Source organism: Pleurodeles waltl, chromosome 12 (genome assembly GCF_031143425.1).
Source record: "Pleurodeles waltl isolate 20211129_DDA chromosome 12, aPleWal1.hap1.20221129, whole genome shotgun sequence".
Lineage (NCBI taxonomy): Eukaryota > Metazoa > Chordata > Amphibia > Caudata > Salamandridae > Pleurodeles > Pleurodeles waltl.
The window spans coordinates 424,960,496-424,979,149 of record NC_090451.1 but is presented as its reverse complement, the minus strand read 5'-3'; positions in this window follow the sequence as shown (position 1 = coordinate 424,979,149).

Genomic DNA, 18,654 nt, shown 5'->3' with positions numbered 1-18,654 from the left:
GTGCATCGGGACCCATCACATTTCTCTGACTCTGTGGATTTGTCGTCCCAGTACTTTGACCTGTTAAAACAGTACTGAAAGTCTGTCATGTTTGATTTGGAGTAACATTTGACGTTGTCTGTACTGGCGTAAACATAGGCTGATTCTGATTAGAGTCCTGCACAGGCGTAGGCACATTAGGTGTCTGCATGGTTTGATTCACATTAGGACTTGGCATTTTCTGATTCATAATTGGGGTTGGTACTGCTTGATTTGTAGCTGGACTTGTAATGGACTGGGCTCTATTAACAGTCAGAACTGGTGAAAGAACCACAGGTGCTTTTGTCACTGAATTAGCAGGTATACTAGGAACTGTCTAATTCGGAACTAGTGCAACTGGAGCAGTTAGCATATTCCAGAATACATTCAGTACTGTTTCACTGCTCTTTTCTGCCTCAGCTGAATGATGCTACGGGGGACGATTCATCAAAAGCTGATTTATGAACTCATCTTTCTACAGACTCTCAGTGAGTGTCTTATCACCCTTGTCTTCTGCTGTCTTCTCTGTCTTGGCTGTTAGTTTCTTTTGAGTCTTAGGTTTTATACTACCATTACCTTCCTCTGTGATACCTGGAAGTATTCTCACTCCATCAGTTATGTCTGCTCTCCACTTTTTTTGTTCTTTATCCCATCTAGCTTTTGCTAATGTCTTAATTGCTTTCTGCATTCTATTCTCAAATATTGGTGTTGATCTCTGTCTTGCAATAAGTTCCCAAAAACTGAGGCCTTCAAATTGTGCGTGTCTTGGAGGCGGCTTTGACTCCTACAGTACTCTCCTCAATATATCTAACACTCTCAAATTAAATGTTTCATAAAGAAGAAACGTTAATGCACCCTCTTTCTCAATTATTTTACACCATTGTTTGACACATATGCACGCCAAAACTCCTTTTTTTAATGACACTTCACAAGTTGGGGTTCTCTTGGTAGGGTCTTGTTCACCTTCTGTAACTGGAATAAACATCTACTCTAAGCGCACTTCTCAGTGCCTTCATAATTTGCATTTTTACACAAATTCAATTAACCACAATGATTTTCAAACAAATCAGGGAGTAATTCCAATCCCACAATCCTTTTTGCATGTTGTTTTAAACCAATATCAATGCTGTACTGTGCAACAACACCAATGTAGCTTCACACTAATTGACCTATACCATCATGACCCAGAATGACGTTGTTAGAAATTGGGTTGCTAGCTGGCAGAGGTATACACCATTGTCCAAGTAGGGACCACAGTCCTAGTCAGGGTAAGTCTCAACACAGTCCAAATTATCCTCTGCTGACACTCTGGTAGTTTGGCACAGGGCAGGCATCCAATATGCACAAGTCAAGATCTCACTTTTTAAAGATTGAAATGAGTCTCAAGCCTTAAAAATCAGTGGTTCTATCCTTGTAACACACAGTACCTGGGATGAGTCATAAATAACGAACACAGGATCACAGAGGAGGAGATGCATCCCAAAATAAGGTGTTGCGTCAGATTTTCTGGTGAGGCACGGGCAACGCGTTTCTTTCCAGGCTACAAGGTACTGCGTTGATTTACAGGAGAGCAGTCTTATTTTTGAGGAGATGTGGGGAAATATTAGGCTCTACATTGGATTTTCTGGCGTGGTACACTCAATGAGTCATTTCTTTTCACGCTGAAAGGGGATGGTTCGATATCCAGGAGGGCAGCCTTGGTTCCTCACTGCGATGTGGGGATATTTTGATGACATGGGATGATGCGTTGAAATTCCTTGATGCGCTAGTAAGAAGAAGTAGGCACTGCATCGATCTTGTAAGTGATGCTTTGATTGTTCAGCCCAGAGGCAGGCGTTGCATTAATTTCTGCAATCGTTACATCGATTTTCCTTAGTGAAGTCTTTGTGGCCCTGAGACTTCAGAACAGTAGGCAAGCTCAATCCAAGCCCTTGGAGAGCACTTGTGGGGAAGGCAAAGTCCTTCCAGCAGAGCCAGGGGCCAGCAGGCAGCAAGGCAACAAGCAGGGCAGCAGTCCTTCTCAACAAAGCAGTACAGATGAGTCCTTTGGGCAGCCAGGCAGTCCTTCTGACACAGTCCAGGTGTAGGTACAGAAATGTCTGATTTGGTGGAGGCAGAGACCCAGTACATACATCCAAAATTGCCTTTGAAGTGGGGGAATTTCAAAGAGTGGTTTTGAAGTGCACAAGTTCTTCTTTCAACCAAGACCTATGTGCCAGGATCCCTGTTGGGGGTTATCAGTCCTTTGTGTGATGGCAGGCCACTGGCCTTTGAAGTGTAAGAGAGAGCACCTCCACCCTTCCTGCCCAGGGAGGCCTTTTCAGTATGCAGATGATTGCAGATGTGGCTGAGTGTACTGTGTTTATAGCTGTCTGGGTGGAATGCATAAGGGGAGCTGTCAACCAGCACAGGCCAGACGTGGATTGGAGACAGACTGTAAGTCACAGATGGCAGTAAGGGCATAGAAATGCCCACTTTCAAAAAGTGACATTACGAAAATAGTAATATTAATTCCAACTTCACCAGTAAGCAGGATTTTCTATCATCATTCTGGTCATACTAAACATGACAGGGCTCCTTTTTTTCAGATCAGAATCGACCACTGAAAAGTATATAAGGGCAGTTATAATGCTGTCCTAAGAAAGGAGCAGACCACACAGTAGTTAGAAACAAATGTGTGAGTTTTTCACTACCAGGACGTGTAAAACACATAAGTACATGTCCTGCCCTTTACTTATATTGCACCCTGCCCTATGGGTTACCTAGGGCCTACCTTAGGGGTGACTAATATGTGGAAAAAGGGTAGAGTAAGGCTTGGCAAGTAATTTTAAATGCCAAGTCTAATTGACAGTGAAACTGCACACACAGACCTTGGAATGGCAGGACTGAGACATGGTTAAGAGGCTACTTATTTGGGTTGCACAATTAGTGCTGCAGGCCCACTAGTAGCACTTAATTTAGAGCCCTGGGCACCTCTAGTGCACTTTACTAGGGACTTGCAGGTAAATTAAATATGCCAATTGAGTAGGATTCAATGTTACCATGTTTATGGGAGAGAGCACATGTACTTTAGCACTGATCAGCAGTGGTAAAGTGTCCAGAGTCCTAAAGCCAACACAAATGAGGTACGAAAAAAAGGAGGAGGAAGGCAAAAAGCCTGGGGTGAGCCTTCAGAGAGGGCAATTTCTAATAGATGTCACACTCACTTCTCTCAGCTGCTGCAATCACTTTGCAATTGCCTCCCCCACATCACTCACTCACACCTAATGCAAAATATTGCAAGCAAAAACCAACCACCTGTCTGCACACTAGGGAGAAACTGAAAAACTCTGAAAACTGTACAGGCTACACTTATGACTAAGGCTTTCACAACTATACAAGGAGTAAAACCTGACCTGCAATTCTCACTCCAGTTGATGTAGATCCTCCATGTGTATTCAGGATTCACTAAATACTAACCAACAACTGACACTCATCCAAGGAAAACTATTGGCACCGTCAACACCGTCTCATGACAAGTACCTCAATCCAGACAATAAATTAACCAGGAGTGCATTCTCTCGGGATCTTAGGCCATGACGGACCCGTCAACAACAGCAACCGTGGACCTTTTTTGCACAAAACGCCACAATCACTTTGAGTATGACTGCTCTGCAAAACACTGAATAACGTCACACTTCACCCCAATCTTCAAGCCAAAAGCATCATAAGCGCGAAACCCTATTTATACTCACACAACATGTCCCTTGTAGGTGCAAAACTGGAACTTCATTAATCTCTGGAATGGACCATGGGATGAATTACAGGGTGGACAATTCTTGGACTGAGCAATGCCATTGGATCAATCCTAACTCCTTACACTAAATGAAAATATGGTTCCCCCTCTTATCTGCTACTAGAACTGTGGACGTATTTTTCATCATTCACAAGAATCAAATGCACAACAAGGTTGATGGACCTTTTGACCAAGAAAGATGTGTGGTGAGCCATCAACAATATTTCAACACCACCTAACAATTTAGACACCGTGACCAATGTGGCTATGGAAGAAAACTTCAAGCAGGAATAAAGTTAAAAGATATACTTCAAACACAAAGTCATGTAGACAATGAATACAACCAAATTATAAAGATGCAGAAACACTAAGGGTTGCCCTAGGCATCAAAATACATTCAGACAAACTAGCATTAAAAAAACGAAGGGCCAGATATACAAGGCCCTCTTGCCACTGGAGCGTCACTTTTAGTGATGCTTCGGTGGCGCTATGCACTGCACCGTATTTACAAGGTGGAGTTAAGCCTTATAAATACGACCCCTTCACACTCAGCACTTTGCATGGAAGGGGCGTTCAATGGGTGTTGCTCTGGCATGCCACAGCAAAACCCATTGCATTTTGACACTGCCCCAGTGTTGTGAGTTTTTGGGAACCTGAGGCAGCACCAAAATGTAATGCCACCCCAGGAGGGGTGTTAGCATGGTGCAAAGAGGAGAAATGCTTTCATTTCTCCTCATGTTTTGCATTGTGCAGCACACATAGAACAAGCAAAAACCCATTGAAGATTTTTTGTTGTGGAGGAAGGTGTTCCTTCCCGCACAAAACCAATCCCCCCTCACAGCCATCCGTGCACCATGGCAACACAGGGGTATGCCATATTCTAGTAAATATGACACATACCTGCCTTTTGAAAATGACGGCGTGCAAGGCTACCAAATTTGGAGCAGCCCCATGTAGCGCAACATAAGTTTCTCGTAAATCTGGGCCTAAGCATTCAGGAAGAATAATACATAAAATCAGTAAAAATATCTGTGATACAAATACCACACAATGTTCAGAATTTACAATTGTTAGTCAATTCATATTTATCAGTAATCTTTTGCTGGGGACAAGTCAACCCCACAGCTAACCAAATCAGGGGAATACATGTGTGGGGAGAAATAAATTTGTCCAAAACACAAAATGCACATAAAAGACAAAAATATTTTGGTAAAAGGTAATCTCAGAATGCAGAAAACTAACAATGTAGGGCAAAAGATTAGTAAAAAGAGAAAGTGTCAGCATAGCAAGTGCACAGATAAGAGGCTTCTGAAGGGTAAAATAAAATGTCACTAAGGTACTGATTAACACCTGTTCGCCAAACTCCAGAAGGGATGGTAGCCGCCATGTGGTCGACCTCCCTGCCAGTCCCATTATGAGTTTCCCACTGGGCTGACCGGCAGAAACCAGGGTTTCCGCTGGTCAGCCCAGTGGGAAAGGGGTGGCAGCATTGTCTCTGGCTCATAATAGAGCTGGTGGTAATGCTGCTGCCTCCAAGGGGCACTAGCACCCTCAAAATGCGCAATATCTGCATAGTAGACAGTGGACATTTCGAGGGTACAGAGCATGGGCACCTGGGCATGGACAGTGCAGGAGCCCCCTGTGCCCCTCTGCATTTATACTCTTCCAGCCTTTTCATGACAGTTGAACCGCCATGAAAAGGCTAGCAGAGAACAAGGTTGCCCTGGTTGATTGCCACCTGCACCGCCGTCAGCCCATCAGGATCTGAAATCCTGGCGGGGACGGCAGGAGGTTGGTGGATCTGCCCACTAATATCATTATGTGGCAGTCAGACCACCACAGTGGTGGTAGTCCGTCAGCCACTGTGAGGCTGGCGGTCTTCAGACTGTAATCGTAATCTGGCCCTAAATCTAAAAAGGGCATTTCAGGGGTGAAGACAAATGCCAGAGGAGAAGATACCTCTCCAACGGTTACAGCATTCAGGGAATATTTATCAGCAAGACATCGGAATCAGCAAGGCAACTGCAAGCATCAGAATCTCTCTGCAAGCTCTGAGGACTTCTCAAGACTCCTCCAGAATGAGCGAGACTGAGACTTACTAAAGTTTGAATGTCCATTGATTGGTTTATCAATTCACATGGAATGTTCTGATTTGTCAAAAATATCAGTTCATGATACATTGAATAGGCATCATCCAATTATAATTCATCACCAGACTCCAGGTTGCAACAGTTCAAGAATTTCCTAAGTCTTTCATGGGAACATCTCTTTCCGTGTGAATCCAAACAGGTTTGAAACAAGTTTATATGATCTCAGTCCATGTACCTGCATTATATCATTTCCAAGGACAAATGGGTATAACTCTCCACATCTAAACAATAACCCGAATTCAAAAGGACTTTGCTTCTCATGGGAATTAAATGCGAAAGAAGACTTTACATTATAAAAAAAAAATTCAATGATTTTACATGACTGCAAAATACAAGCTCAGTAGGCCACATTTATGCTAATACAAAAATCATGACCTTACATTAATTAATACATTTTTTATAAAGCACATATAGTATGTATAAACTAATAAATGTAGGATAAGTAAGTCCTCATCAACATGAATAATACGTTTCAAGCTAAGCGAAAGGTTTTGTTGTTGCATTCCATTAAGCATAATAGTGAACAATATTTCTCACACTTACACTTATTTTTAAAGTCACTCATCTTTAAGAAATGACAAGAAGTGAAATTTCTCTGTGTGCTGTTAATCTAAATAAAATGTTGACATCAGTGTTAACCTCCTAACATGATTTAACTCAAAAGGCACGTAAGTTGAACTTTCCAATACGCGACATAGCACGTTCAAAATGTGTGTTAGTGCAGCTTTCTCTGTTAATTTTTCTCTCCTTTACTTTCAGAACTAAAACCTGTCACATTCTGATGAGTTTTGTGACATGAGGGTGTTATGCCATTAATTGTGTTTGACCAATGACTTTGTGTTTCACCACTGCGCATATTAGTTGTTCAATGTTCATCAGGAGCACATTACATTCTGTTATCAGGTTAGCTGCCTATTGGCTTTAACATGGCATTAGACATTACATTTGGTATTAAGGTTAGCTGCCCATTGGCTTTAACGTGGCATTAGACATTACATTTTGTATTCAGTTTAGCTGCCTATTCGCTTTAACGTGGAGTTCGACATTGCAGTTGAGTATATTTTGTGTTTACCTCTCAATCCAGCCTGGGAACGAGTGAAGTTTGGAGACTTGCCCACTCTCCAAACTTGTTCGGTTCCCACACTGAGCCATAATTTTTGCTCTTAACGGTGTCCCTGGGCAGCAGCAAGGGGAAATTTTCCAGGACTTCAGTCAGGAGCGGACGTCAGCTGCCTGGCCTCCCGTTTGGGTAGAAAATCTATTTCTCGCAGTTGAACAGTAGTCATCAACTTGAAGACATGAGAAAGATGACAAGCAGTGATAGGCCCTACGGTGATGCAATTTTGACTTTTATTCTTTGCTTTGAAGTTATGCTATAATATAATCACATGTATTAGCTGTGTACATTGCAATTGAGAAGTACTTTGATATATTTTGCTTTCATTGCTATGACTACTTTTAAATTTGTGCTTCCAACCTACTAATCTCATCTCTCAGGAACCTCGTGGTGAAGTAATAATAATAAATGTCTTCTTTAAACTAAGAAGTGCATTCCAGAGAAGTTTTGTCAGCTCGGTAATAAGATAAGGAAAGCAAAACAGAGGGACAGCACTTAAATGTATGCTCTATCACAGTATCAACGAGTCTGAACTCACCCATTTGTGGTCATGATGATGAAATATCCACAAATACTGCCATATTCATGCACAGAGCTGTGACACACTGAGAAGATCCTCAGCTGCTCAAATGTGACATGACTGTCCTTTTAGTGAAGAAGCCCAATACTGACCCAGGATTCTTGAACAAATATAGACTAAGATCTGGTCTCTCCTTTCAAGTCAAGGTCCTCAAGCCAGCGACAAATATCTAACCTTTTGCTTGTCTAGAACAGAATTAATTCCTCGGTGATTTCCAGTCAAGCTTCTGTCTGAGGTTAGTAACAGTATTCCGTAGTGAATACCAGAGAAATCTGACCTGTTACTGACACTCAGCACTTTTCATCACAGAAGACTACTGGACTGACCTGCCACAAAGTGTTGGGGAAATAGTTTTTTAATGGCATTACTCATTTCAACAGATCCTACCAGAAAAAAACTGGACAACTGAATGTCTTCAACTGAGAATTCCCACAAGAGACTGTTTTATAAGTCAACACCTTTAATGTTGACTGGGAGCCAGTGTAGGTCTCTGAGGTGGGAGGAGATGTGGCTGTGTCGGGGATGTCCAGGATGAGTCTGGCTGCTTCATTCTGGATTCTTTGTATCTTGATTGTAGTTTCTTGGAGATACTGGCATAGAGTGCATTGCTGAAGTCCAGTTTGCTAGTGATAAGTGCGTGCATGACTGTCTTCCTCGTGTCAGAGGGGATCCGCTTTAAAATCATTCACAGGAGTCAGAAGGTGTGGAAGCATGACGATGAGACAGCATTGACTTGGTGGGTCATGGATAGAGAGGAGTCCAGGATGATGCCCAGATTTTCTGTGTGGTCCATGGAGCGGGCGTTTCCAAGTGCTGTGGGCCACCAGGAACCGTTCCAGGCAGAAGGGGTGGAGCCAATTAGGAGGATCTCTGTCTTGTCCCAGTTGAGTTTGAGGCAGCTGGCTTCCATCCAGGCGGCGACTTCTCTCATCCCACAATTTCTATTGGCCTTTACAGAGTCCTCGGGCAGGGAGAGGATCAGTTCGCTATCATCGGCAGAGGAAACTATGCCCCTCATTACGAGTCTGGCAGATGCTGCCTGCCAAACTCGTCCCGCCATCAGGCTGTCTCTGCGGCCTGAACACTGCTGGCCCTATTAGGACTTCACTGCTGGGCCAACGGGTGGAAACAGCATTTCCGCCTGCTGGCCCTGCGGTGAAAAGGGCCTTAATATTGACGCCAGCTTGTATGGGGTGCCAATGTGGCTGTGCTGCGGTTGCACAGGATTTGGTGTGTCTCAAGGAATTGGGTAAGTTGATGGATGACAGCCTTTTCCATTACTTTGGCTGGGAAAGGGAACACAAAGATGGGTCTGTAGTTTTTCAGCTCCCTTTGATCGGCGGTGGGTTTCTTGAGTAGTGGGTTGATCTTGGCATGCTTCCAGGCCGATGGGAAGGTGGCAGTCTCAAAGGATCGGTTGATAGCTCGGCAGCGCTCAGGTGCTATGGTGGTGAAGGTATGATGACGGATGGAGTTCATGATATCCAACATGTCAAAGCGATAATGAGTTCTAGTAGCAACTGAATAAGTAAATAATTGATTGTAAATTAATTGAAATTAATACATAAAAAAATGTAAATCACGATCAGCAACTCACATAGGATAGTGCAAAATAAAACAGTGGCGTGTTCGAGCACTCATTTGTTATGAGCCAGGACTACCCTTATAACAGAAAAAAATATATAGGTTAATCGCGTCTGACGAGTCAAACACTTTCAAGTATAAAACGTAGGGCAAATTACAGTAACAATAGAGGATGATTCAGAGTTGTGAATCATTATTCTTTATTGGAACCTGTGGTTCCAACAAAGTAATTGTACAGCTGGTGGTATCCCTTGAACAGGGAGTTGTCTACATTAGTTGGAACACATAACTCTGTTGAATGTGCTTCAGTGTTTAATTTGTAAAAACAATTGTGACAGGGCCCTCGTCAGGGGGAAACTGCAGCTTGCACCACCCATTGCCCCACCACGGCTGCCAATGACACTACTTGCATAACTCATGTCCCAATCCCACAAGTGTGGCAATTCAGACTATTTCAGGACCCCAAAAGCTATAGGAATGGCTTTTGGGACAGGTATTTGTCATTTTAAAAATGAATTTCATTAATAAACAAGTGCTATTATGTTGATCCCTAAATCATATGAACATGTGGAAGTCTGCATTAAGTGCTGGTGCTGACAATTAAGTGCCAGTGCAGAGCACTGGAAACCACTGGCTCAAATTAAGTACTGAGGTACTTGAAAAATTGAGTTGGCAGACAGAGATTCTACTTGGCTGAAAAATAGCTGTGAGAGCCAACCTGGCGTAACAGTATATGTTTATCTTCTTCAATACATTTTTTTTCAATTCGTCTAACAGAATTTTCACATAGCATTCATTTACTGAGTATAATTTCAATTAATCTTTACTGTTTTCGATTATTAATATCCCCATTCATACTCATTTGGTATACAATTGAACCTTGCCAAGAGTCAGGGATGACTCTGAGCTCCAAAATTATTGTAAAAAGCATTGACCAAGGTTGCAGCCAGAAGTTGAAATTAGATTGAAAGGTATTCATGGGAATTATATTTAGTCTATGATCTTCGAATAGATGTGCTCAATTTAATTTATTTCACACGCAATTGTTTGAGCTCCTTCAAAATGTTTCACTTCTGAAAAAAAGCATAACACAGAAACAACGGAAGTCCTTGTATCTGCTTGTATGGTGTTATCTTTAATGCTTAATTTCCCCTCTAGGTTGATAACCAGTTCCCAAACCTTTTTGGAGTTGTAGTTTGGGGCCTAACTAAGACTATCAACTTATCTCGTAAGATAAAAACTTTTTATGGTTGCCCAATCCTCGGCTTCATTGGTTTACTCCAAATCTTTGATTTTAATTACTATCTCTGGTTAGTGTAACATTTTCCATAGGGTTTTTAAAGTTCAAATATAGTAGTTTTTTGTGTTTTAAAGCAGTCGTAATCCATGGTCTCTCTGTCCCTGAGCAACCTTTTAGTGTCCTATAATGGCAGGTTTGATCTGCCAACATCTACCAGGGGGAAATTACAAAGGTGCATTGTTTGCTGCAAAATACATAATTCCAGTATGAGTTGCAGTAGGACTATTCGTATTGAGGTACCTCAGTGTCTCTTAGAGAGACGAGAATGCTTTCAGGGTATATGCCCTGAAAAGGCAAGTTTTTATGGGTTTGTAAAAGGAGACAGTTTGGTATTTTCCTATAGGGTGTCTAAAGTTTGCCAGCTTTGAATGAGAAAGAAAGACCGTTCACTCATGATTTGCTGAAGCGTGGCATTTTACTTTGTATCGAAGCATGGCAATGCAGTGTGTCTACAGGATGGTCATTATGTAATTTCTGCTGGATGAACCTTGATCCAAAACATTTAAAATCCTCATGAGGTTTGCACATTGCCATAAAGGCAATCCATTTGGGATAGTGTGATCCAACATTTTAAGATGTACTGCAAGCTTGCCACTGAGTTTTGGGCCCGTTGCAATCGTGTCACCAGTGCTTTTAGAGCTGAGCTGACAAAAATGAACATTTGCTGATTATTACATTAAAACTATGTTCATGGCAACACTGAATGAACAGTTCCTACATAATGTTTGGGCAGAAACAGCTGCCAGTTTGCCAATGCTGCAGAACTGATTTTCTATGTCATCTATATGGTACTCAAGTAAAACATAACTTCTTTCCCGCAGTCTTCATCTTCCATTGTGCAAATCAATGTCTCCTTGCAAAAGAGTATAATTCACTGGACTGATTTGGTGGTTCATCTAGAGAAACGTCTGCAGACAGGTCAATAGGTAATAAGTCTAACTGCTCACATAAAACAATCTTACTTGAGCAGGTGTTTTCCAGGCAACTAATCATGCCTGTAACTTCTCTGTGTCTTAAATCTTGTGACCAGAATGCTTCAAATTGATGTCAATGACCACTGCCAGCTGCAATGCGTTGCAATCTAATACTCCACTCCTTAAGCAGAGCTTCAGCTATCGCGAGTAGATCTTCTCTTTGGAACAGTGGTTGGCTAACATTCAAACAAACAGTCTGTTCCCTAGCATGAATATTATTTGCAAGTCCCTATATTGATCAGTGTCCCTGCAAACCCACCCTCACAGTTACCACTTAAAAAGCTTTGCCATCCTTGAAGGCTAGACATCCTCTCCCGCTAGACTGTTGTTGAGGTAATATGGCTCACAGTTGGTGTTTGGGGAATTATTAAAACAAAAGCAATGCAGTTACATCCAGTGATGTTCCCTAATTTGACTTGGTGCTTCCACTGACAGTGTTTCTACTGACATCCACAGAATGCATTGGCATTGTAAAGGTCATATTATTAGAAGAAGAAGTCGCAGAACGCCTATGCCACTGAGCATTTCATTAATAGTTAAGTCATTAAAGAAGTGAATGACCATTGGAGTGAGTACAGATTCAAAACAAATGATATGAGTAATATCAGTCAGGCTATGGATAATGATGTCATACCAAAGCTCAACTTTTCATAGCCACCTCAAACAGTTCAGAAAAAAAATGCTGCACTATTTGTTTGGTAAATGATGTGCTGCCTAAACATTCTAAATTGTTTTTACCTATCCCATGTTTGTTTCAATTATTTCAAGCATCTATTAACCCAACTGAGGTGCGCCATCTAATTCATGTGATGTTCTGCAGCAGAAAGTGGATCTGCGTGACAAAGAATTCACAGAATTCACCAGCTTTAATGAGGGTGGTGTTTGCCATGGAGTTGGTGACAGCAGGATGATAGGTCACTTATACATGCCTTTTTAATGAAGTATTTTCAGAAGGCAGCCATCCTGCTCCCACTGAAAAGGGTCCATCCAGTACCCATAACAGGGGATGCTTGTGTATCGCCATGTTTAGGACAAATATGGGCTGCATATGTGTTGTGGCATATGTTCTTTGCTGATATATCAAAATACTACTTATAGCTATAGCTACATACATTTCCAGTGTGGGTAACCTGCTCCAGGTATAATGGGTCAAAGAAGTAACCAAGTGGAAAACACTGGAAGTTTTGATACGTAAAAGGATAGCTGTCAAAGTCAGATAGGAATGTTATGTGGTTTCTGGAGTCCTCTGTGTGTCTACTTTTCAAACCTACCCCCAGCATAAACATGTAAGCTGGTCCTGCTAGCTATGACTACAGTGTGGTACCTCTAGGAACCACAAATAAAATTGTGGAAAGGTGGGTTTATCAGCTTATGAATCTTGAGTATCACTATGTGCTTCTGTGTTTCATACTGTCCTGAAAATGACACAGACTAATCAGGACAGGACAGGGGTCAATGGTGATATCTATTCATACTTTATGAATGTGTACGTTATACAATGAGGAGTCAAAAGGAAATCAGATGTCCTTCCCAAGTGATGCAAAGGCTGCTTTTCTAATAACCTATAAACAAAATAATTTAAATTATTACAAAACAGCCCCTTTTACACATCCTTTGTAGCATTAAAAACCTGTCCTATTTTATCAACTCCTTATATCAAAACTCAGACACTTGTGATGTAGTACACTATGATGCGTTGTACAGTCAAGCTACTCATTCTAAGGGGGGGGTCAGTCCCATCGTAGCAGTAATGTGGATATCTAGCTTTTGCTGGATAAAACTTTCATTCATCCATAATAAGTGATATATTTTTTAGTAAACTGGGTGACCTCAGATGAACACTTCAGGGCCATATGTTTTGTTCAGTCCATAGCTACACTCCATATTCTTAAAGTTATTCTGCTTCAGCTCATAGTGGGTACATTTCTTGAAATATGTTCCATGCCAATGCCACAAAATGCAAGATGGGTAAAGATACAAGGAAAATACTTCAGTACCATTGAAATGCCCCCCATGGCCCTTCTAGTCATAAATTATTTTGTTTTGATAAACTATAGGGGGAGAAGCCCTTACCAGACAACAGTATTCATTTAACCTTCTCCCCTGGTAGCAGCATCAGTGCCTAAGCAGCATGGGTCATCCACCTGAGAGAATTCAATTTTAAGGCATTCCTAAGGTATGTCAAGCTGCACAGTCATCCTGACACAGCTATGTCTTGTTGTAGGGTCAGGAAATGAACGAACAACACAACTCTGTTTGGCAAATGATATGAGCATTTATGAATAACGGCCGGGAGGGCAGCACAGCTCTGTGGCTGATACCGCACTCAACTCTGTGAATACAAACACCTTCTTTTATACTTTTTAGGTGCTTTGAATGCGTCTTATCACTCGTCATGCATTTTGATCTAAGATCTTGCTTGGTACATTGTTATCTCTACATACATTAGCACAAAGCCACATTTCTCCTTGAGAAAGCATCTAATTACGCATTTACGGAAAAGTGAAGGTCACACATCTGTCATGAACACATTTGTTAATAAACTGCAGTAGCTTTTTGATCTCACGTTCTGAAGCCTATCAGTAGGTTCTTCCTCAGCTAGCTCCATGCTTGGAAACATTTCTGTCGGTCCTCCCTTGTGCAGCTGCTGGCCTTCAAGCATCAACGCTTATCGTGTTCCCTTTCCAAAACCATGGTGTACCCTTTCCCTTGTGAACGTGTATCGGAATGTGCACCCTTCCTGTGTGTGTGTTATCAAGTTATGACTCAAGCTTTCTATTGCCTTCTACTTCCAGCTGCATTATGAATAAATGTTTCTGCTTGTCCCTGTCCTTGCTTCACTGCATCCTATCCTGGGCTCTCTATTTGGACTTCATGAACATTCTAGGCCTGTACTCTTTTCTGATCATGTACGATTCCGCACATTTTCCTCCTAATTCATGCATTAGCAAAAGTGGGCCTTCTCCTTTATCCATATTTTCTGTAACATTCCCCCCTTTAGTTGAACACTCAACTACTTCCTCACCTTCCCTGCTACATATGTTGTCCTCGTCCTCCTGCACTTTCCTGGCTACCCTAATAGTGAACATCCCACTCAACTTCTGGCTAACTCTCTTGCAGAATCCTACCACTACATGGAAGATACAAAACATCAACAGGATCATCACAAGTATCAGGAATAACCCCTTAAACAGTCCTGACACCCAGGATGGCATCCATACAAACCACCCTGAAAACCATTCATCGGGGGCATCCCCCTTATCTGCCACTTTCTTACGTAGGTTATGTAGAGTCTGTATGGCCTCCGTTATTGTTCCGTTATCTGCATCATTAGCTGGCACGTATGTACATGCAGGCAGTTCCTATTTTGGCAGAAACACCACCCTCCATGGCCGTCATCAAGTCTCGCCCATACCTATGTTGCATAAGCATCACCCTCACAGCCCGCATTTCTTCCTTGACTGCATTAAAACCATCTTCAGTTGTGTTAATGGTCTTCATCAGTTCCCATCGTGTTATTTGCAGCCAGCGGGCAGTTGCCTTTGCTTGGACAAATGGGAAGATGCTTCTGAAGAACAACTGGCATCGTAGAAAAACCTGTGCTTTTGTGGAATGTCTTTCCAGGTTGTTATGCCTAAATAATCGCCAGATCTCTTCTTCCGATGGTCTAGCAAGGTGGTTGGACGGCTCATGGGGTGGTCATGTAACTTTGAAATGTCCACCCCTGGAAACACCAAGGAGGGTGTGTGCACAGTAACTAAAGAACAAAGACCTCTCCATCCGGAAGGAAGTCGCATATACAGCCATTCTCCGCATTGCCAATAGTAGTCCATCAGACTGGAGGTGCCCCATTGCATGCCAGCATTCTACCATGTGGTGATGCAATTGATGTTCCTCCCTACCGGGACCGTTCCATTCCCCCTGAAACATAAAAAGAAACAATTGGCGTTCTACATGCTCAAAGAGTGGATGGCGTTTCTACCCATGTTAATCAAGATATATTTTTGTCCCATATAGCCTGACATTTTTGTTGCATGCTATTATCACTCTGATTTCCCATTCATAAAGAGAGAGCTATACATCCAAATGTTGCGCCATGGTACCACTGACCATGGACATATACTGATCCATTTTCTCGAAAATATGGCCTCTCCTGACAATCATGGGGCATACGAGTGGCTGAATAGTTTTTACAGAAAAGGGTAGGTTGTGATATTCCCAGGAATCCCTGCTTTAACATTCTAGTTTCCTATTTTTTCCTCTTGTACCTCATGACCCCTGTCTCAGCCATTATTTCTAACTTCACTATTAACTCCTTGCGGTCTGTCAGGACATTTGTTATATCAGCTAGTTCCTCCTCATATTGTGTGGTGTTTACTAGGAATGCTCCCTGTCTTATCTGTAAGGGTTGCATCCGTGCTCTCATTCTGCAAAGATACAAACGTGATAAAGATTGAGTAACATTCGGCGGTACCTCTTTTGATGAGTGCAGCCTGTCTGTGTCACTAGCATGTGGAATCAGGGAACAAACAAAACATGATTTATTAGTAGTCGGCATGCCTATCTCTCTCATATGCTGGTACCATATGTTGTCTAGCAAACTAACAGGGATATTATGGGATACATTTTCATACTTATATACTTCTCTCTGCAGGCGCTTAGTATACTGACATATTGGCATGCATGGGCTAAAATACCATTAAAATGTAATTGCTAGCAGAACAAGACATGAACAGAAAAACAAAATTGAAATACAGAACTGTCCACTAGCAGCATCGAAAAGGAGCTCCGCTGGCCTCTTTAGGAAGGACTTTGTCCTTTGTCTTTATCTTTGCCTGCCTCTAACAGTTCCTGTGAAGATAATGATGCATGACATGAAGCAGGGGCCAATCGAACGTCTGACAGATGTATCCAAGGCTTCCTGCCCTCCACCTTCACTGCTGTGGGGGTGCTCTGGATACCTAAGTAGGGGCCCTCGAACATGCTGTCTCTCCATCGTCGTACAAAATTGCAGATGTACACTTGCTGGCCCATGGAAATTGGACTGGTCTGCTGGGCTGCGGTGGTGCACTTCTTCTGTCTTAACACCTGTTTAGAGAAGAACTTGACAGACTTCAATAACTGAGATAAATAACTGCTCATCTACTGTCCTAAAACCTCAGCTGTCTTTTGAGCATCTGTCTTCTGTCGGGCTACAGTTAAAGGAGTTGGCATAGGACGGCCTGTCACTGTCTGGTGAGGGGTCAAGTGATGATCACTTCCTGGTTAGTCCCTGAGGGCACATAAAACTAGTGGAAGGCAATATAGCCAGTTTTTCTGCAGTGTAGCACATAATTTACCAATTTAGTTTTTTAACAGGCCATTAAGGCATTCCACTATACCTTTACTTTGGGCATGATAAACAGATGACAATTTATTCTTTATTCCTATAGCGGTGCAGATGTGCTGAAACATTGCATTAACAAAGTGTGTGCAGTTATCTAAGTGGATTACTCTGCGATTTCCCACCTAGGTATCACCTCTCTTATGAGAAAGTTGGCTGCTGCTTTAGCATTATTATGTACACATGGTCCTGCATTGATCCACCTTGAAAAGGGGCAGACAACCACAATAAGGTATCTGTAATTGTTACATCTCTCAATCATGTCAACAAAATCTAAATGTAAATTTTTATATGAGCCTGTCGGATGTGGTATTGTTGAGGTAATTACTTTTAGTGTGGGTCTAGGGCTGTATTGTTGGCATACTGCACATTCTGCAATGTACATAGTAATCATTTCAGATAATTGTGGAATGAACCAATCTGTATGTAACATAGCAAAAAGATATTCCTTGGCAGTGTGTGCAGGGAGGTGTAGTTGCTGTAGGGCTGTATACAACAGGGCTTGTGGCATTACTGGTTTACCTGTGCTTTCTTGCCTATAAATAAAATCTGTTGGTGACCGTATACACTCTCGCTGTTCCCACAGCTCCCTTTCTTGAGGAAGTGCTTGTTCTTGCAATTTACACAAATGTAATCGTGCTATCTCTGTATATGCGGGTGGTAATTCAGTAGCATTCTGGTGTCTACTTGTCATCATCCCTTATATGTGTTCATCCTGTTCACTATAATTTGGAGATGTTTTAGCTGCTTCTTTTGCTGCCCAGTCTTCCAAGGCATTTCCCCTGGAGACAAGGTCTTGCTGATTGGTGTGTGCCACACATTTTATAACTGCTACCTTGGATGGCAGAGTTAAAGCCTTTATCAATTGAGCCAATCAATCTTTATACATTACAGGGGATCCATCAAATTTAAGAAATCCCCTCCTTTCCCACCGGTGAATACTAGAATGCAATAATGGCCACTAATTCTACAGCTTGTGCTGAGAAATGGGATGGAAGTGTATTTGACTCACTATCTGTAAGGTGTCAGAGGATCCCTGCTGTTTGGCTTTTACAACGGCTGCTCCTAAGTGCCTAATCCCAGTCTCCTGCTCTATGAAAGAGGACCCATGGACAAGGAGCAACGCGCTCCCAGGAATGGGGCCTTCTCCTACCTTACTCTCTTCTTCTGGGGTATAAGTGGCACAGTCATGTACTTGTTCATTGTCAGAAACTGGGTGTGCAAAGAACGTTGCTGGATTAACTGTATGACATTGAACCACTTCAAGGATGGTATTGAAAGTATTACTTCATATACAGATACCCTTTGAGTTATAAGGGTACTGTTGCTCTTCTGTAAGATAGCGAATACTGCATGCATACAGTGTTAAAGGTGATCCCAGCACTATGGTGGTGCTCTTTTAAACTGCAAAAGCTGCTGTAGCCAGAGCTTGCTCACATGGATAATGCCCTTTTATGACGGGATCTAGCATCCCACTGTAGTAGGCAATTGGTTTGTGTCCCACAGATATCTTTTGAGTTAGTACCGCTGTCATCGTCGTTCCATTACAATGACAGAAGAGGTAGAATGTTTTATTATAATCAGGTGTACCTAACACTGGAGCATGTGTGATTGCTCTCGTTGGATCCAGGAAGGCTGTCTCACTTTCGCCAGTCCAGTTGATTTTGTTTGCATTTGTGTGGGACTCCTTTAAAGCAGTTAGAAGTGGTGAGGTCAGAGTGGTATAATCGAATACCCACTGCCTCACATAATTGCAGAGTCCTAAAAACTTCT